Here is a 21,740-nt window from a genome sequence, read left to right on the forward strand (position 1 = left end):
TCGGCTACTACGTCACCTCCTAGCTCAGAAATCTGACACAAGCACTATGTGAGCTTCTCAATCACTCTTCCTGCACTGCATCACCCCTTCTGCTGCTTCTCTGGCTCTGAAACAAGGTTGTCACTTGGGACAACAGCCTCTGTCGCAGATTTGCTAGATCTTCTCGGATGATGGCTTCAATGTCCTATGATCCGCAATCGCTCTAATACCATTTGAAAATTTCTTAATCTTTACAAACAGAAATCCTACTGCAATTACTGGTTTAACATCTCCTACTTGTTATTTCATTCAACAAGTTATTTAATTAGATAAGTGATGTAAACACTATTGCAAACTACACTGATATACAGATCATAAACTGAATAATAGATGAGACAAACACACAAGGGACACCATTATTTTTGGACAACATGTCCCCGGAAAAACCCAATGCGGGAAAACCGGTGCAGCAGATAAAGGGTTTGTATTATTAAGCAAGCAGAATCTGAGTACAGCAGGTTGCCTCTCACACCAGCTAACCTTTCAAAGAAACGACAGCAAGAAATACATACGAGGGTTTACCCCGTTCCCCAAGTCACAGTTGATCCAATGAGTGATCTGACCCTCTTCGGCAAACACTGCGAAGTCCCTATGCAATCACTACATGGGCCAGCATCTTGCCTATAGAAGACTACGTCGCCCCTTCTGCTGGATCGATTTACTGGATGAAGACTATTGTTCATCCCTCCCAGCTCAGAACCTCGCTTCTCCAGCAAAATCTCGAACCACTGACAAATACTTTACACTGCCACTACAAGAGACCCTCCTGGCCTGCGTCAACTCTACGTGAGCCCCTCCTGGATTGTGTAGACCTCTGCGCTGCCTCCCTGATGCTCAAGCTACCTCTTTGTTATGTACTCTTTGGCTTGGAACTCCCTCTCTGATCCAAATCTCTGCTTCTGCCCCTCATTGCAACTCGGATCACTTGTTCGATTTTCTCAGCAAACCACGCCCCAAAAAAATCGAACTGACTGATCAACTTGTTGCATCTCCAACTGACCCTCAAGCCTCCTCTTATACTTTTCCTATTGATGAATCAACGGTCAAGATTAAGTCCCTAATCAACAGCTAAGATTAAAACAGACTTGATACTCGTTTCTTAGAAGCTTCTCACCCATATTTTTATTAATACCCATTAATATTTTTATTTTCCTAGTTTAGACTTAGGAACCCCATCAAAAATATTAATTATTTTAATAAGACACAAACCGGGTGGAATTTCACCAAATGATTTTTGGGTCATGGAGATCTCATGTATTCTAGCCCCTCCACAAAATTTCGAAGCTAGAGCACATTCAATGCTACCCAAAATCAATAGGGACATGCTAAACATTCCATTTCATGCCTTAGCGTATGTTCTGACACCTAAATATCATCATCCATCATGGCATTCAACACCAGCACCTGGCAAGGTGAAGAGCAAGAGAAAACCACACGTAGATCCAGAGGTTCTATCTGGTTACATGAAAGCATTGGATAAATTAGTCCCTGGTGAGGAGGAGTCTGCCATGCTACAAAAACATTTGAGCAACTATACGCTTAGCACTGGTCCATTTGGGAGCATGCATGCAATTAGAGATCGAGAGAATTTATCTTTTCTTGAGTGGTGGAACATGCATGGAGGTGCTACTCCACTTCTACAAACTTTGGCATTGTGGGTGCTATCACAGGTTGTAAACACTTCTTCTACAAAGAGGTGTTGGAGCTCTTATTCTTTCATCCACAGTGTTAAAAGGAATAGGTTAAAGTTAGACCGGGCAGAGAGATTGGTTTATGTTCACTACAACTTGTGATTGTTGTCCCATTACTGTGATGATGTAGAGACTAATAAAGACCTTAAGGTTTGGAGGATGGCGTGCAACGATTAGAGCAATTGGAGGATGCTCTTATCCAGGAGGATGATGATCGAGTTGAGATGCCACCACCATCCAGTCCCATGGTTCCTAGGTTCCATTCTTCAGCACCAACAACAAGGGCTTCATCTTCATCAGTTCCACTGCCACAACTTCCAAAGCCACCATCTTCTTCACTGCCACCACCTTCTTCATTGCCACCATGTGGATGCTCACATATTGTTCGTGGTAGGAGGAGAGATTAGTAGATACTAGATATATTCACAATTTACTACTTTTGTCATGGATTAGACTTGTAATCTTGTTGTGAATTTGAACTTTTTTGTCTTACTCTTCCTAGTTCAGTGTGTGCTTGAGTCTTGGTTATGGCCAAGTGGCCTATTTTGTAAACATTATTATTTGAATTTTGGACATGACTCATGCTTGTGAAAATTTGGAGACCCAAATCTCTACCGCAGCAATCTGATGTTATTTCTCCTACTTGCTAATTCTCTTACAAGTTATTTACAGTATTACATAGTAAACATCGAAATAAGTACAACTGCAGCCTTCACAACATAAATAATATGTGGAAACAAGAACTGAGCAAGAAGAAATAACACACACACAAGTGACACTGTTGTTTTTGGACAAATGTCCCCGGAAAAACCCAATGCGAGAAAACCGGTGCAGCAGCTGAGGGTTTGTATTATTATGCAGTAGTTTCTGAATACAATCTTTGGATGCCTTATTGGCTATCTGATACAGAGAATCTAACTGGCAGAGAATTAGTGAAAAATATGTCACACTATCACAGGAAATTCGATACTAATCCAGACTCTAGATGGCAAGCCCCACACTGCTTCTGCATTGCCTCTGCGCTAGCTTACGCAGTCCAGTGTCACAGCTACTAGGCTCTGCATCACCCTTCTTGCTGGTCGATTTGCCTCTGGAACTTCGATTCTCTACCCTTTCGGTCCCACACCCCGGCTTTTGGCTCTAGAACTCGACTCTCCAACAAATTTTGAATCTCCTCTTAGGCTCTGCGTTGCCTTAGCCTGGCTCTACGCTGCCCAGCGTGGCTCTACGCTGCCCAGCGTGGCTCTGCGCTGCCTCTTCTGGATCTTTCTCTGCCTCCTTTGCAATGTATCCCCGAATCAGGAAACTCTCCAACCGAAAAACTATCCCTGCCCCTCACTGCAAGAAATCTCCTCGATGACTTCTCTGACAACTATTGCGCTACTCTCTTGAGAAAATCAATCTTTGATCTCTCACTCGATGTGTTTTCCAAATGCCCATCAAGCCTCTTATTATAATCCTCTCGTTGATCAATCAACGGCCCAAATTAGATTTTAATCAATGGCTCAGAACATTTTGACTTGATCCTCGTCTTCTTCTAGAAGTTTCACCCCCAGTTTAATTAATACCCCTTTAATTATTTTAATTTCCTAAGTTTCGACTTAGGCATCCATTAAAAATAAATAATTATTTTAATAAAACTGTCTCCGGGTGGAATTTCCCAAAATGATTTATGGGTATTCTAGAATACATGAGTCCTAGCCTCCCTGCAAATTTTGAAGCTTAGAGCACATCTAATGCTACCAGAAATCAACATTCCCTCTTAGCGAGGAATGTGCTCTAGTAATGGAACCTACTAAAGCATCACCCTGACTCTGTAACATCTCCCTCTACGTTGTTGATGTCTGACATCACTGCCCACCAACTACTGCGCAAATGTTGCATCCGTGTTGTTGCTGACTCTGCATGTTGCTGCCAACTGCATCTGCACTGCAACTCTGCTCCAACTATTGTTGTTGCCTTCTGCAACAACTGCAACAGAAAAACATCCAAAATACTGAACCAACTGTGTTCAGTATGATGCATCTGTCGTCCGAGTTCTGACTGCTGCTAGCCTCTACATTGTCACTGAAGTCTCTACACTGCTGTTGACTCTGCTCTATGCCAACTGCACTGCTGCCAACACTAGCTTTGCGCTGCTCAGTATCTGACTGCTACTAGCCATTGCATCTGTCACTCTGGCACCTGACTGCACCACCTGACACTGGTCCATCCTGCTACTGTTGACTATGGGCTCCCATAGCAAGGTCTTGATCCAAGAGGTGGACTCCTCAAGGATCATGCCCATCTGCGGTTCTTCCAAACTACAATACTAGATCACTCCACCTCTCCCCTAGAGGTATCTGGGCAATCATGGCAAACTCCTCCCCCTCGATCTTTGCGGTTGCATCCTGCGAATCATGTTTCTCGTCCTTGTCCTTCTTCTTGAGAGGAAACTGTGTAGCGTAGTTGTTAAAATTGGCAACTAGGACCAAACTCCATGTGGGTCATCTTATCTATGGCAGCTGATATTTTTCTTGGATCCCTCTCATCGAGAGGTGTAGGATTCATCTAAAGATCATTCGATTCTGATAAGTATTCATGGAGTTATGAATTTATTTGTGTTATAAGACAATTCGTCAAGGTCGGGGAGCAACTAAATAACACCCACATGTGCTCAACGTTTTAGTATAAAAGGAGATGACTTGAGAGTCATTTCACACACACTTCTCTCTTGAGTCTTGATTTCTCTCAACTTGTCTTGGGTTTTAGTGAGAGAGAAATCTAGGAAGAAGAAGTCCTAGACATTGGAGGAAAGGAGGTTGCCCTAGCCACAGCAAAGAAGACAGGCCAGCGAAGCCATGGAAGGAACCTCTACGCTGCCCTAACGCTGACCTAAAGCTGCCCTAACGCTGACCTAAAGAAGCCCTAACCGCAGTCCTAAGGATGCCCTAGTCGCAGTCCTAAGGATGCCCTAGTGCAACGTGAAGAAGGATAAGCCGCAACAAGAAGAGGCCAAGGCAGCAAAGGAGTTAAGGTATGTTTCAGAGCTAACCAAGCTACTATTAGAGGGCCAAGGAGCTGAGCTTGGAGGCCAAGTTGAAGAAGGGTGAACGCAGGTCTGATTGGGGCAGAAAAAAGGTAAGGGAAGTCTGTTTTGAATGGGCTGTAGGTGACAGCAAGGGCTGTAGGTGACAGGGACAGCGTGGAGAGGTTTTGGGCTAGATTTGTGCCCAGAACAGCAGCACGTATGTGGAGGACTCTTCCTTAGTAGGACCACAGAGATTAAGTGATGTTTTGGTTGATGGTTAAGGGATGTTGCAGCATGACTAGATGCCCTAACCAGTCACAATATAAACAATAGTGAAAGCAGACTTAGAACATCAGTGTTTAAGGTATGTTGGCTTGTTGTAGGTTACATTGGAACAGCAGTTATGGCATGGCACAATTGATGGGACAGCAGTCACATACAATTGGGACAGCAGTTATGGCATGGCACAATTGATGGGACAGCAGCAATACAATTGGGACAGCAGCTATGTCATGGCACAATTGGAATAGCAGTTGTGATGGGACAGCAGCAATAGCCAATTGGGACAGCAGTACGGTAAGCAATATGCATGCGCAGCAAGGGCTGTAGGTGACAGGGACAGCGTGGTGAGGTTTTGGGCTAGATTTGTGCCCAGAACAGCAGCACATATGTGGAGGACTCTTCCTTACTAGGACTGCAGAGATTAAGAGCTGTTTTGGTGGATGGTTAAGGGTTGTTGCAGCATGACTAGATGCCCTAACCAGTGACAATATAAACAGTAGTGAAAGCAGACTTAGAACAGCAGTGTTTAAGGTATGTTGGGTTGCTGTAGGTTACATTGGGACAGCAGTTATCGCATGGCACAATTGATGGGACAGCAGTCACATACAATTGGGACAGCAATTATGGCATGGCACAATTGATGGGATAGCAGTGACAAGTGTGAGTCGTGACAGCAGTTATGGCATGGCACAATTGATGGGACAGCAGCTATGTCATGGCACAATTGGAATAGCAGCTGTGATGGGACAGCAGCAATAGCCAATTGAGACAGCAGTACGGTAAGCAAGATGCATGGGCAGCATGATTACAATGACAGCATTATAGCAGCAATGTTACAATGATGGCACATGGGACAGCAATGGTACATGATGCAGTACAGTGATGGGTATAGTCACGATTAGTGAAGCATGATGAGATGCAGCATAGTGATGATGGGTGCAGCACGGTGCAGCACAGTGAGGTGCAGCATGCTGATATGGAGCAGCACAATGATAGGTGTTGCATGGTGATGGAGTCACCTGAGAGAATCAGTTAAAGCAGCATGTCTTCAACTGCGTTCAGCTACCTCATGTATCATCTACTTAGAGATGATCTATGCTCTTATTTAAATAAGTCAAAGTGTCGACTTCTGTTGTATATGTACTATCTCTCTCTCTGCTGAACTATTGAAGAACATATAAGAAGAATTGATCAAGGGTTTCCCCACATTGGGGTTTGTCCCTGGCTAGCGCCACATCTTGTGTCCTCTTGTCTTGGCTTGTCTTCTACAATCTATGTTTATGTTCTATCTGCAATTTACTTTAATGCTAATGTGATTGCTAATCTGGAAATGATATTGAGCTAACTGTGAAAATTGAAATAAATTGCTCTAAGCATAGAACATACCTAAATTAACAGTAGTAACCAAATTCACCACACCAGAAACATTTGATCTTTGAGACGTCCTTCTTCCACCTCCGCTGCTCCTGTTGCCCCTTAGATGCAAGGGTTGGATTCTCCTCCTCCTCCTCCTCATTGGGCTTCGTCCCACTGCTGTTACTACCATCAAGTCTACACTTGACTAAGTCTCGCCTCATCTCTTCCTGTTGAAGAGCGGCCCACATCCCTTCCCAATCCAGTAATTTCTCTCTACCCAGGATCCTCTAGACAAATACTTGCCATTCTTCTAAGACTGAATTCAGGGCCAACCTCACCATCTCTGTATGTTGAAGTGATGACCCTACAGCTGCCCACTGATCTCATACTTCCTAAAGCTTCAATAGGAACAGATCAATGCATTCCCCCTTCTGCATCCTCGCAGATCTCATTTTCTCCTCCAAGCACATCTTTTGCTGCTCGAAAGATCCTTGATACAACGTAGCCAAGGCATCCCACATCTCTTTGGTCGTCCCATTGCCAGCAATGTGACATACAACGTGATCCCTCACTCCATCGAGGATCAACCGCTTGGCCTTCGCCATCTTAGCTTCGTACTTCTTCAACGGATCTACATCGGCAGGTTCAGCTACCACACTATCGACATAGGTTTTGAGATCATACTCATCTAGAAGGCAGGAGATCCTAGCCTTCCAGATCACATAGTTGGAAGCTCCGTCCAATTGATCTTGATCTCTTAGCCCATTAGTTGCCATTTCTGCCAACAAAAAATTCGAATTGCTCCCTCTCTCCTCTGCGTTGCTGCTAGGCTGACCTATGCACTCCCTACCGGAGTTGGTAGATCTGCTCCTCACCACTGTTGCTCAGCAATTGAGAAATAGAATTCCTTGGCTCGAAATTTACTAAGGAAGAAATTCCCTCAAAAAGTGTCTTTTTCCTTCTTCTAGCGATTTTCTACCCTAGCAACTGCTGCAAAAAACTGCGTCTCACCTGAAGACTGCTCAGCGCTAGATCTGTTGTTGCGCTGCACCCTCTGTCACTGACAAATCACAAACTAGAAATCTTACCTCTGCCAACTCACTCAGAGAGATATTTCCTCGAGAATCTTGCCTCCTGGCTTGGACTGCGCAATCCCTCTGGGGATTCAGTCTGTTGCCTACACAGCACTTTGATCTCCCTGCTTCTCTTCAACGTTGGGTTCTTCTGATCTGCTCTCTTGCTTCACCTGCGCTCTAATAGCATGTGAGAATTTGGAGAACCAAATCCCTACTACAGCAATCTAATGTTATTTCTCCTACTTGTTGATTCTCTTACAAGTTATTTACAGTAGTATTACACAGTAAACATCAAAATAAATACAACTACAGCCTTCACAACATAAATAATATATGGAAACAAGAGCTGAGCAAGAAGAAATAACACACACACAAGTGACACCACTGTTTTTGGATAAATGTTCCCGGAAAAACCTAATGCGGGAAAATCGGTGCAGCAGCTGAGGGTTTGTATTATTATGCAGTAGTTTCTGAGTACAATATTTGGATGCCTTACTGGCTATTTGATACAGAGAATCTGACTGGCAAAGAATTAGTGAGAAATACATCACACTATCACTAGAAATTCGATACTGATCCAGGCTCTGGATGGCAAGCCCCACATTGCTTCTGCATTAGCCTACGTAGTCTAGCGTCACAGCTACTAGGCTCTACATCACCCTTCTTTCTGGTCGATTTGCCTCTGGAACTTCGATTCTTTGCCCTCCCGGTCTCACACCCTAGCTTCTGGCTCTAGAACTTGACTCTCCAGCAAATTTCGAATATCCTCTCAAGCTCTAGGCTGCTTGAGCATGGCTCTACGCTGCCCAGTGTGGCTCTGCGTTTCCTCTTCTAGATCTCTCTCTCTCTGCCTCCTCTGCAATGTATCCCCGGATCAGAAAACTCTCCAACCAGAAAACTATCCCTACCCCTCACTACAAGAAATCTCCTCGATGACTTCTCCAGCAACTGTTGCGCTGCTCTCTTGAGAAAATTGATCTTTGATCTCTCACTCGATGTGTTTTCCAAATGCCCATCAAGTCTCTTCTTATAATCCTCTCGTTAATCAATCAACGGCCCATTTAGATTCTAATCGATCATTTTGACTTGATCCTCGTCTTCTTCTAGAAGTTTCACCCCCAGTTTAATTAATAGCCCTTTAATTATTTTAATAAAACTGTCTCCGAGTGGAATTTCCCAAAACGATTTATGGTATTCTAGAATACATGTGTCCTAGCCTCTCTACAAATTTTGAGGCTTAGAGCACATATGATGCTACCAGAAATCAACAATGCTGACAATCGCTCACTTGCTCGATAAGTTACTTGAATGTTTGATGATTATATCTTCTAAATGTTTTATGTTTTATGATATGCTTAAAAATTTGATGTATGTTTGTAATTGCTGAAATCTAGATGGTTGACGCTCGAATAATTAATCATTGATGCACTATGGATGCCATATCTATCTTGATTGATGTAAAAATATGCATGTTTTCATGTCTTCTACAACTAACTTGGTATTTTGGAAATTTTTTTAATATAAATGTAAAAAATATATTAAATATATATATATATAGTAGACGCTTCTCAGACACTTCGCTTCCTAGATTTTTGGGAAATGATGCTTCCGCGATGTAGAATTTCCACGAAGTCCTGATCTGTTGATAAGAACAATCTAAAAAACACTTTCTTTTCTTACAAGCGCAGAATTTCTCTACTCAATTTGCAACGGAATTAGGAACAAAAATAAAACATAGTCACACAATTCAAGACAATTTTTTTTTTACTAGGGAACCCAACTGGGAAAAACCCTCTGCTTGATGAGAATTTTATTGATAGCAAAAATTGAGCAATTGATCTCATACAAAATCCAATTGTTTCACTTGGATAATACACCCTTCTCCCTGCTTATCCTAAGCATCAAACCCTTGCAAGAATGTTGATCTCTATTGCCCTCTGCCAACCTATGCACAAGCTTCTCTTGCACACTCTTTCTCTCACAAGCTCCATGTACAAACTTGTGCTTCCTATTGCTTGGTCTCACCAACTCATGCTCACCAAAACAATGATTAAACTTGTGCCTTCGTTCCTCCTTTTAAAGGCAATTCGAATGGTTAAAATTAGTGAGTTCTATGTTTGGAAAGTCGAACTGGTGCTTTTCTAGTTAACAACGGTTAACACAACTTGTTAACTAGTTCCTCCTTATATATTGGAGGCTAGCTCCACTTGTTCTTTCAGTTTCCGAACTAACTCACACAAGAAAATTAAGAACTTGAATTTCAATTTCAACACATCAGTTAACTGCCTCATGCACTCCTAATTTCTAGGGAAACTCCTAAATTTAAGGAACTCGACCATGCACAAAAAAAGGAACTCGACTTTGACTCCTTGAATGAAGGCATAAATCAAGGAATCACTTTTCTCGCTAATTTTCAACACGTGGATCCGCTTCCAAAAAACTTCCCAGTGTCGTCCCCACTTCGCGCAATATTGGATTAGAAGCCAATGGAAAGGCTTGAGATCAATCATGGAGTGGAGAATAACAGATGTTTCTTCTTGATTGGGGTTCCAATTTTCCAAGGAAACCACAACTAGGCCAAGTGTAGGCAGGTGGCCAGTTGGGTGAGATACACAGCACTACAAACAAGGAAGGTTGTAGGGGCCTGTGTGCAAGGATTTAGGGCCCAAAGGAAAGGGTCATGTCTACACAGCATTATGAATAGGGTTGTGGGCCCTGTTATGGAAAATCACAGAGAAAAGGGCGCCTATAGGTACATCCATAGGCAAGCAGCAAGGGTCAAACCTGTGGCAAGAATAACCCGCAACAAAAAGGAAGGATTATGGTTGTTGTTTGGAGGCTGGGACATCAGCAGAAGGGAAGGCCATAGGCCTGTTGAGTGCCATCCGCAACCAGAAAAGTGCAAACCGAGGGCCTTGTATGAGGGTCGTGAGCTACAAGAGGTAGTCTTAGCAGGACAGACATGTAAAGAGGGAAGATTGCAGGTGGACCGAGTCTTTAAGGAGGGTTGGGAAGCCCAAAGGTGTTGCATCAAGGTGGTTGTCTAGACAATCAATTAAGTTGAATTGAGTATTTTTGGGCAGTGAGGGTTTAAACTTTAAAGGATTTAGCCTCAGCCCATGGATTTTGTATTTGTGTTTTTTGGGCATTTTCAGGGATTGTAAAGGGCCACTATCCTTGGTATGGGAGTCCTTGAATTTCTTGTTAAAGAACTTATAAGAAATTAATTTTGGCGATTAAATTTCAATGTTACGTGCTTGATTCTAATTGTTGGTGTATTTTTCATTGTGTGAGTTGTTTTAAAGTTAGGCATTTCAGTATGTTTATATTTTCTAGCTAAAACATAGACCAGACATGGAGTGCATGGAATTCTAACATTTCCAAAGGCCAAATTTTTGTAGAGGGCGAAAATCCAATGGGTTGATTTTCAGGTTCAAGTCTGTTGTATTTTCTTTGTATTTCTCTGTGGGTCAAGGCCCTAATTTGGCATATTAGTAAAAGTGAAGAAGATTTGATGGGCAGATATTTATGTTGTTCTTGTGGTTGATTTTCCTATTTTATTTCTACTGCAATTTATTTCTAAAAGTTAAAAAATGTATTTATTTTCTATCATTTTTCATAATTTTATTTGAGCAAAAATAATTTTTGGGTATAAAATAATTGTCGAAGAAAAATAAATCAAACCTGGCATTAAAAGTTAATATACACTAGTATAAATAGGGGAGCAATTTGCTTCTTTGGATCATTGTCACACTTGGATATCATTCATCTCTTGTTTTAGCATCTTTTCTCTAGTCTGCTATGGAGCACTAGTTGAGCAACTTCTCCTGGGGACTCTTGTGATGTGGATTGATCTCTTTTTATGAATAGTTATGGTGAATCTTGGATGAATAGATGGTTATGGCAAATCTTGGATAAATGCATAGTGAAGTGAGTAGGTTTACTTGTTTTATCTTGGTTTCATGTTTTATTGGATGGATGATTCATGTATTAAGCTAGTTAGCATGGTATTTGTTTCATGATCCTTGTTAAGCTAACCCTTCTTCCAAGAATTTGAGGAAGTAGCATGTTAGCTCCTTCCCTTAGCTCATCTTGAAAATTGAGAACATTGATTTTAAACCCTAAGGTAAATAGGTTTACTTGCCCTAATTTGTTTAAATTTTGTTTCTACTCCAAGAAAACCCTATATTAGTTTGTTCCTAGAATCCATTGGAACTAATTTGAGAAGGCACTAGTCCTCTTTCTTTTCAAACACATATTTTATCATAAAAACATTTTTTATTTTGTTTCCAGGTAAATTAGGGCTTTATTATAGCAACAAAAAAAGGATACAACATATATTGACCTAAATGTGAGTGACCTAGGGTTAGGAATTGTTTTGAGAAGATTGGATAAGTAAATTTTCAATTTCATGTTGTTAAAATTGGAAACTAGGGCCAAACTCCACATGGGTCATCTTATTTATGACGCTAATATTTTTCCTGGATTCCTCTCTCCGAGAGGTGTAGGATTGATCTAGAGATTATCCGATTCTGACATGTACAAATGAAGTTATGAATTTATTTTATGAACAAATTGTCAAGGTCGGACAGCAAACTCATGTAGGCTCAGAAGCCCAACAATCACGTCTATTCATCCTCAACATTTTCTATAAATACATGATGCGTCATCCTCATTTGGACACACTCCCTCTTCACACATCTCTCTCTCTCTCTCCTCATTGATTGGGTATGGATTTCTGGGCAGCAACTCTCTCCACACGTGAGAAGGAAAGGAAGGATAAATTTATGTTTTGGATGTTGACCAAGTTTGACCAAATTTCCAAATTGTTGTTTTGATTGTGTTGACCACCTTTGACTACGTTTTTGTGAGGGCTATCTCTATTTGGGTAGGCCACATTTCTGGGCATGGAAATCAAGGCAAACCGTTGACTGTGGTTAGGGTTGACCGTAGGTGGACTATTTGACCAGAGTTTGACTGGGCTGAATTTGACTGTTTTGAGAGTTGATTCATCTTGTTGTTTGGAGGCCGAAGTTGACTGAAGTTGACCGAATTGTTGACGATCAAATCTACCTTGTTGACCAACTTTGACTTTTCTAGTTAGGGATCTTTTGTTGTTGTTATAAATTATCAAATTTGTAAATTGTACTATCTCTCTCTGCTGAACTATTGAAGACTAAAGAAGAATTGATCAAGAGTTTCCCCACATTGGGGTTTGTCCCTAGCTGATGCCACATCTTATGTCCTCTTGTCTTGGCTTGTCTTCTATTGTTTATGTTTATGTTCTATCTACATTTTACTATCATGTTGATGTGATTGCTAAACTGGATTATGATATTGGGCTACTAAACAAATTGAAGTAAAATTGCTCTAAAGCATAGAACATACCATTGTTGCCTAAAATTAACATGGTATCAAAGGCAGGTTAAGACAAAGCCCAAGCAAGAGTGAAAAAGCAATCACCAAAGGTAGTTGGACAAGGACAAAAGACTCAATGGGTTCCTCATCCTACTTCCCAGCTGAAAACAAGCTCCATGATAAATCTGAGTATCATGAATGGAAGATGTCTCTTGATTTGACCTTGGAAGAAAAAGAAGTGGTGGATTATGTGTAGGATAAAATCCCTGAACCTCCTTCAAATGCACCGGCTGCTGCAAAGACCAAATACAATAGGGTTGAAGTCAAAGCGAAGAAGATTATCAGGGATTCCATTGACATGCACCTGGTAGCCTATATCTCCGAATTGAAGACCTCCAAGGAGATCTACGACAGGTTGGTTAGCATGTTCAAGGTTAGTAATGCTAATCAAATTATATTTCTCAAGAATAAGTTGAAAGATATTAAGAAGGGCAAGGATGAGGACATTCAATCCTATTTCTTGAGGATTACTGAGACCAAGAATGATCTACTCTCAATTGGAGAAGCCATTCCTGATAGGTAACTTACTCTCACCACCCTTGGGGGACTCCCACCTGAGTGGTATGTATTTAGAACCACTATACTCAACAATGATCGAATTCCAGGGTTTGAAGAATTGATGTTGAGATGCATTCAAGAATAAACAAGAATGGTGGAACAAGAAATGCCTTCTAAAAGAACCAACCCCACTACATTCTCCGCTCATGCCAAGAGGAAGAACAATGCAGGTTCAAAGAAGAAAAGTCAAGGAAGACCGGGATTCAAAAATGGAAGGAAGGGAAGATGCTTTGTTTGCAATAAGTTTGGCCACTATGCAAGGGAGTGACCTGATAGAAGGGATACACCTGGAGATGATGACTATCATAACAACTCCAGAGGCAACTTCAACAACAATGATCAAAGGAATGGCAGGTCCAATGACAAAGGAAAAAGGAATGCGGGACATCAAGGAAATGGTCGACCCTCCAAGAAATCAAGGAATTCCAGGTATGAAGAATCCAATGTTGTTAACAATAAGCAAAAAGAGTATTGTCATATATCGGCCCTCTCCAATGCCTCTCCTCCGGACACTTTGGGAAATTCGCTGATTGATAGCGGTGCCTCAAGGCACTTCACTGGATACAAGGAAGCCCTCTCTAATATGATAGAAAAGGAGACAAACTTTGAGATCATCCTTGGAGACAATGCCACCTATCCCGTGAAGGGAGTAGGGAATGTTACCCTTCAATTGAATCAAGGTAACACTATTCATTTGCAAGAAGTACTATATGTACCCAATCTCAAGAAGAACCTGGTGTCCATTTCGGCAATGGAAGATAAAGGATTCAAGGTGGCTTTTATCGATGGAAAGGTACGTGTTTGGAAAAGAAATTTTAAAGATGCTTTTACTCTTGGGTTCAGGGTTGACACTTTGTATCAAGTTGGAGGAAGTCCATTGGGAGCCATGTCTTGTGACACATCTCTACAATCTGAACTATGGCACCAAAGGTTTGCCCATATTCATTATAAGGCTCTACCCAATGTGAGACAGATGGTGACAAGTATGCCCGAGTTCAAAGTAGAGCATGAAGGTGTATGTCTGGGATGTGCCGAAGGAAAACTTACAAGGGGACCATTCCCCTCAAGTGATAGCAAGACCACAGACATATTGCAATTGATCCACTCCGACATATTTGGTATGATGCCCGTAAACTCCCTGGGAGGATACTTATATTATCTCACCTTTGTGGATGATTATTCTCCCAAAACCTGTATCTACTTTTTGAAAAAGAAGGATGAAGTGTTCACCTGGTTTCAACACTTCAAAGCCCTGATAGAAAACCAATTCGAGAAGAAAATCAAGATATTGAGGACTGATAATGGGACCGAATACAAATCCAATGAATTCCAAGATTATTGCAAAGAAGTTGGCATTAAGAGGGAGACTACAATGCCATACACTCCCGAGCAGAATGGTGTGGCTAAAAGGAAGAATCGCTCTATTGTAGAAGTTGTTTGTGCCATGCTTCATGATCAAGGCCTTCCGAAATTTCTAGGGGCTGAAGCTGCAAATACCATCTTGTGTGTTCAAAACCAATGCCCACATCAAGCATTGGACTCCAAGACTCCTGAACAAATGTTCACTGGTAAGAAACCCAACGTCTCTCATTTTACAATTTTTGGAAGCCCCGTATATTTTCATGTGCCGAAAGAGAAAAGAAGCAAATTGGGTGCATCTGGGAAGAAAGGAATCTTTGTGGGCTATAGTGAAAATTCTAAGGGAAATAGAATTTATGTGCCTGGTCAAAAGGAAGTTGAGATAAGTCATGATGTCACCTTCGACGAAGATATAGCCCTCAGGAAGATCAACACTCTTCCCATTCTAAGGAAGGACAAAGAAGCTGACACCGGAAATCAGGGTGAAAAAGAGTACGAAATGATGCCTGATGTTGATGAACCTATGGATTCTATTCATCCTCCTCCTCATGAGCCTTCCTCCTCCAAAAGCCTTCCTCTTCCAAGAGGAGACCCTCATGGCTTAGGGAGACTCTCGAAGATGCCGAGAGACACACAGCACGAAGGGGGACTTTCCGTGAAAGCAAGAAGTCAAACAAGTATCAAGGATATTTGACCGCCATGAGCACTATCATTCAAAAAGAGCCTTCATCATTCGAAGAAGTCGTGAAGCAACAAGTATGGAAGGATGCTCTGAAAGAAGAATACGAGTCAATTATGAAAAACGATGTCTGGGATGTGGTTCATAGACCTCAGGACAAATCGGTTGTCACCTCTAAGTGGCTCTACAAAATCAAGCATGGAGTTGATGGAAGTGCAGAAAAGTTAAAGGCTCACTTTGTTGCTCGAGGTTTCTCTCAAAGGGAAGGTGTGGATGACAATGAGATATTTGCACTTGTTGCCCGATACACCACCATTCGCTCGATCATAGCCCTTGCTTCCTCGCAAGGATGGAACCTACACCAGATGGATGTCAAGACCGCCTTCTTGCATGGTTCAATCAAAGAGGAAGTCTATGTGGAACAACTCGAGGGGTTTGAGGTTCATCATCAGGAATCTCATGTAAGCAGGTTGAATAAATCTCTTTATGGGTTGAAGCAAGCACCCCGGGCTTGGTATGAGAGGATCAATAGTTATCTGATGAAGTTGGGATTCACTAGAAGTGAAGTCGATCTGAACCTTTACTTTATGGTTGAAAATGATAAACCTCTCATTCTGGTAGTTTATATGGACGACCTCTTTCTGACAGATGCAGACACTCTCATTCACAAATGTAAGAGGGAGTTGGTTTTTGAATTTGAGATGAAGGACCTAGGATGATGCACTATTTCCTAGGGTTGGAGGTCTGGCAAAAGCCAGGTGAAATTTTCCTTTCTCAAGGAAAATATGTTGTGAAGATATTGGAAAGATTTGGGATGGTGAACTGCAAGCTTGTGACTACTCCGATGGAACTTAACTTTAAGAAGTTATGTAGTAGTGTTGCCGGACCTGAGTTGGGAAATGCTTTGGAGTATCGTCAACTCATAGGAGCACTGGTGTTCTTGGTGAACTCCCGTCTGGACATATGTTTTGCAGTTAACACATTGAGCCAATACATGGTTGAGCCTCATCATATGCATTGGATTGCTGCCAAGAATCTTCTGAGATATCTTCAGGGCACAATCACTCATGGAATAAGATGTACTGCAGGAAACGTGAGGCTGCATGGTTATTTTGATGTTGATTGGGCTGGCAGTGTGGTGGATCACAAGAGCACTTCTAGATGTTGTTTTTCTTTGGGTTCTGCTTCAATCTCCTAAATGAGTGGGAAGCAGAAATCGGTTGCCTTGAGCACCGCTGAGGCCGAATACATAGCTGCTAGTATGGCCTCCTATGAAGCTGTCTGGTTGAGGAAGCTCTTCAGTGAGTTGTTTGGACATGTGTTGGATACCACCGTGATCCTCTCTGCAACAACCAGAGTGGGATCTGATTATCAAAGAATCTCGTGTTTCATGATCGCTCCAAGCATATAGATATCAGATACCACTTTATCCAGGATATGGTACAACGAGCAATAAGGCTCCATCACATTGGGACTGATGAGCAGGTCGTCGATATTCTGACAAAGCCCCTGGGGAAGGTCAAATTCTTGGCCTTCCGAGAACGACTTGGAGTTGTGGAGAAACCCTCTTATGATGGTCCTGTATGAGATGGACATTGAGCTCCGAGGGGCTTGGGGTACTTCTTGGAGCAGTGAGCAACCATAGGGTGAGTGGTTCAACCTTCCCCTAGTGGTTTGTTGTGTACAGGGTGAGTGGTTCAGCCTTCCCCTGTGATACCCCTTGGCGACATGTAGGCATGACGAGTGGTTCATCCTTCTCCTATTGAGACATCCTACCCATGCAGTCTGGGACTCATGGGAAGTACCTCTCATCTGACCAATGAGTAGGGAAATGAGGATAGGGACCATAGTACTACCGATGGACGCATCATGTACTACCGTACTCCCTATGCTAAGATGACCGATATTGATTTGGGATCAATGGGAATTGACTTCGGGTAAATAAGAGTGGTATGAGACACTCTCTTTTGATTGGAACTGACTTCGAGTCAGTAAGAGTGGTATGCGACACTCTCTTTTGACTGGGACTAACTTCGAGTCAGTAGAGAATGGTATGATACATTCTCGATCACCTCTTCTTCTTTAGTTCAGCAAAGCAGTGCAGAGCAGTGCATTGATGGCAGAGATAGTACAGATTGGCAGATGGATTAGCAGTTGGAGCTCTCCCTAGTTGATAGTGAGTGTTAAAATTGGCAACTAGGGCCAAACTCCACATGAGCCATCTTATTTATGATAGCTGATATTTTTCTTGGATTCCTCTCTTTGAGAGATGTAGGATTGATCTAGAGATCATCTTATCCTAACATGTACAAATGAAGTTATGAATTTATTTTATGGACAAATTGTCAAGGTCGGCCAACAAACTCATGTAGGCTCAGAAGCCCAACAGTCACGTTTATTCATCCTCAACGTTTGTTATAAATACATGATGCCTCATCCTCATTTGGACACACTCAGTCTTCACACATCTCTCTTTGTCCTCATTGATTGCGTATGGATTTTTGGGCAGCAACTCTCTCCACACGTGCGAAGGAAAGGAAGGATAAATTTCTGTTTTGGACGTTGACCAGGTTCGACCGAATTTCCAGGATGTTGTTTTGACTGAGTTGACCACCTTTGACTGCGTTTTTATGAGGGCTACTATTTGGGCAAGCTGCATTTATGGGCATAGAAATCGCGGCAAACCATTGACTGTTTGACCAATGTTGACTATGGTTAGGGCTAACCGCAGGTGGACTGTTTGACCAGACTTTGATTGGGTTGAATTTCATTGTTTTGAGGGCTGATTCATCTTGCTGTTTGGAGGCCGAAGTTCACTAAAGTTGACTGAACTGTTGATAGTCAAATCTGCCCTGTTGACAAGCGTTGACTTTTTTGGTTAGGGCTCTTTTGCCGCTGTTATAAATTATCATATTTGTAAATTGTATTATCTCTCTCTCTCTATTAAACTATTGAAGACTAAAGAAGAATTGATCAAGGGTTTCCCCACATTGGGGTTTGTTCCTAGTTGGTGCCACATCTTGTGTCCTCTTGTCTTGGCTTGTCTTCTACTGTTTATGTTTATGTTCTATCTACATTTTACGATCATTTTGATGTGATTGCTCAACTGGATATTGATATTGGGCTAATAAAGAAATTGAAGTAAAATTGCTCTAAAGCATAGAACATAACATTGTTGCCTAAAATTAACACGTGCAATTTCCAGCCACTAATTAGGGTTGATGTCTAGGCTTTAATTATTTTATATGCCATTTTATCTATTAAAATTTGTTGTAATTTATTATATTGTTTACTCATAAATTTAGCCTTCATTGTACACTTTAGTATCATAGTTTTCAAGGCTAAATCTACATTTGTCATATTGCCGTAATTTGATGAATGTGTAGCTAATTTATGATAGTTTGATGTGATTTCTTGTTTGGGAAACCTATTTGAGCCTCTATTGGTCAATTAAGCCTTTGAACCCAATTCTGGAAGTTACTATCTTATCCACCCTAAAACCAATTTCTTATTCTTTTCTTTAGGTGGAAATAATTGTAGAACACTTAGGGGGCACTTAGCTTAAGGTTATTGGGTTATTTGATCCCTAAGATCTACTAAGAAAGCCTCCCTTATGTTGGATTGTGTCTATCACTAAAACCAAAAGCCTCCCTTATGTTGGATTGTGTCTATCACTAAAACCAAAGGAGTTGTTGCTGAGGTGACATTGGTAACATTCCCATTGTTGCACTCTATCTAGGTCATCTAGTGAGGCATTGTGTAATATCCCGTTTCAGAGATTTTCCCCAAAACCCCAGTAAACTCCAACCAAATACGCACAAATAATATAATAACCGGGAAACTCAAAATGATAAAAATAACAGTGGTGTAACATATAATAATATAAGCATGGAATATAAGCAGATACTCGAGAAATGTAGAGAGAAATGCTAAGCCATTTTATTATACTGAGTAATGGAATGAGTACAGGAGGTGATCAGAGGGATGGCACCTTGACTTGCACCAGGCAAGTGAAGAAATACACTCAGAATAACAAAGGAATGTCCTCTGCATAGATGATGTTGGGAAACTGTCGTGTTGCTGCTACTGCTGGAAATCAAATGAGGATTTGGGGTTGTTCCCCTCCTCAGAAAACACTGAAACTCTGGAATCTGCCCCTACTCAGAAAACCCAGAAAAAACCAGAAAGCTTTTCTGAAATGGCCGACCTCCGAAAATCGCCCCCTTGGGGAATCACACAATCCCTCAAGGTCCTGCGCTGCCACTTAGTAGAATCCTCCAAAATACTGGCTAAAACTCTGCCAACCCCTCCAATATGCAAGAGTTGATCCCTTGCTCAATATGCCAGCTCAACTCCTCCACAAATCCTCAACCCGGAACTACTCCCAGAAGAACTGCGTCCCTCTCTCTCAAGACTGTGCAGTCTCCCAATGCTTAGCTCCACCTCAATGCCAAAGATCAAAACTACTACTGAAAATACCTTGCCCGAGTAGGCACTCTAAGTCCCTGGACTCTAAGTCCCCCGGGGCCAAGGGTGAGAGCTTCGAACGAAGACACTCAGTGCACTAAAGAGTGCTACAGACTAGCTAAACAACCAGCGTGCTCTAAGTCGAAGTGTTCCCTTTCCATCTACGCAGTCCCTCCAAGTGTTTGCGTGGGCCCCATCTCTGCGTGGTCCTTTGGCCCCCTTGGCTCCCCTTTAAGTCACAACGTTGTGCTACTAGGAAGTGACTTTTTATTCTAAAAGTGAGTTATGTCCCCTTTTTCTCACCTTTTTATTTACAAATAACTGTAGAAGACAAAATTGAGCAAAATCGAATATTCTAATTAGCTATGGCTAATTAGAAATATTACAGTCTCCCCCAGCAAAATGTTGCTTGTCCTTAAGCAACTGAAGTGACGGATGCTGCAAAATTTTCTCACTCTCCCAAGTGGCATCCTCATCCGGTAAATTCTTCCACCTCACCAAGAATTCCCGGACCGTCCTACTCCGTAGTTGCCTCTCCCTGGTATCAATAATAGCCTCTGGCTGCAACACCAAATGCCCCTCATCATCCGTGGGTGGTAGCTCATATGTCATTGTCACATGCTGTCCCAACGCCTTCTTTAGGCATGATACGTGGAAAACTTTATGAATCTTGTTGCCTTGGGGCAGCTCCAACTCATATGCTACCTGTCCAATCCTGCGTATCACCCTGTATGGCCCATAAAAGCGGGGCTTGAGCTTTTCAGCCCCCTTCTGCTTCAGTGACAACTATCGGTATGGCTGTAATCGTAGGTAGACCAAGTCTCCTACCTCAAACTGTCTCTCCACCTGACCCCTGTCAGCGTACAGCTTCTGCTGGTTTTGCATTGTAGCCATGTTTTCCTTGAGAGCTTGGAGAATATCCTGACTCTCTTGGATCCAAATCTTGGCTCTCGGAGCCTTGCTAGCACCAAACATCACGTCAACAAAAGATAAAGGATGATATCCATACAAAGCATAGAATGGTGACATATCGATGGACATGTGATGTGTAGTGTTGTAGCAGTACTCCCCCAGATGCAGCCACTTTAGCCATGCTCGTTGTTGCCCATTGAAATAGTTATGCAAGTAGCCCTCCAGCCACTTGTTAACTATCTCTATCTACCCGTCCGTCTGTGGGTGATAACTGGTACTCGGTGTCAACTCCGTCCCCACCAACCAGAAAAGCTCCTGCCAAAATCCACTCATGAAATGGTTGTCCCTGTCACTGGTGATGGTCTTGGGAAGACCATGTAACCTGAAAATCTCTATGAAGAACAGCTCGACCACTTGCGCTGCTGTTTAGTGTGCGGATATGGCAAAAAAGTGTGAGTACTTTGTCAGCCGATCAACGACGACAAAGATGAAATCCTTGCCCTGTACCATGGACAACCCTGTGATGAAGTCCATCGAAATACACTCCCATTTCCCCTCCGGAATGGGAAGAGGCTGCAATAGTCTTGCTGGATGGTTCATCTCCCCCTTGTTCCTCTGGCAAACATCGCACTCCCAGACATGTTGGAGTACGTCCTTCTTGAGGCCCTTCCATGAGAACCTCTCTCTAATGGCCCTGTAGGTTTTGGTAAACCCCTGATGACCTGCCAATGGTGAATCATGTGATGCCTAAAGTATCTTCTTCTTGAGCTGAGACCCCTCAGTCAAGAAGATCTGGTCCCTGTAGTAGATGATCTCATCGACCACCATGTACCTATCATCTGCCACCTGCCCATCCAGAACCTCACATGCAAATCTGTCCTTGGAGTACTCCA

At 42.2% G+C, this 21,740-nt stretch overlaps 1 protein-coding gene across 2 annotated transcripts in view; it reads right to left on the reverse strand.

Annotated features, from left to right (window-relative positions):
• The window catches only part of 5-FCL (5-formyltetrahydrofolate cycloligase), a 186,300-nt gene that overhangs the window by 151,314 nt on the left and 13,246 nt on the right, over positions 1-21,740 (reverse strand). The gene's annotated exons all lie outside the window — the stretch shown is intronic.

This window comes from Pinus tabuliformis, chromosome X, assembly GCF_031772625.1.
Source record: "Pinus tabuliformis cultivar Carrire ecotype Pingquan chromosome X, CPIR1, whole genome shotgun sequence".
NCBI lineage: Eukaryota > Viridiplantae > Streptophyta > Pinopsida > Pinales > Pinaceae > Pinus > Pinus tabuliformis.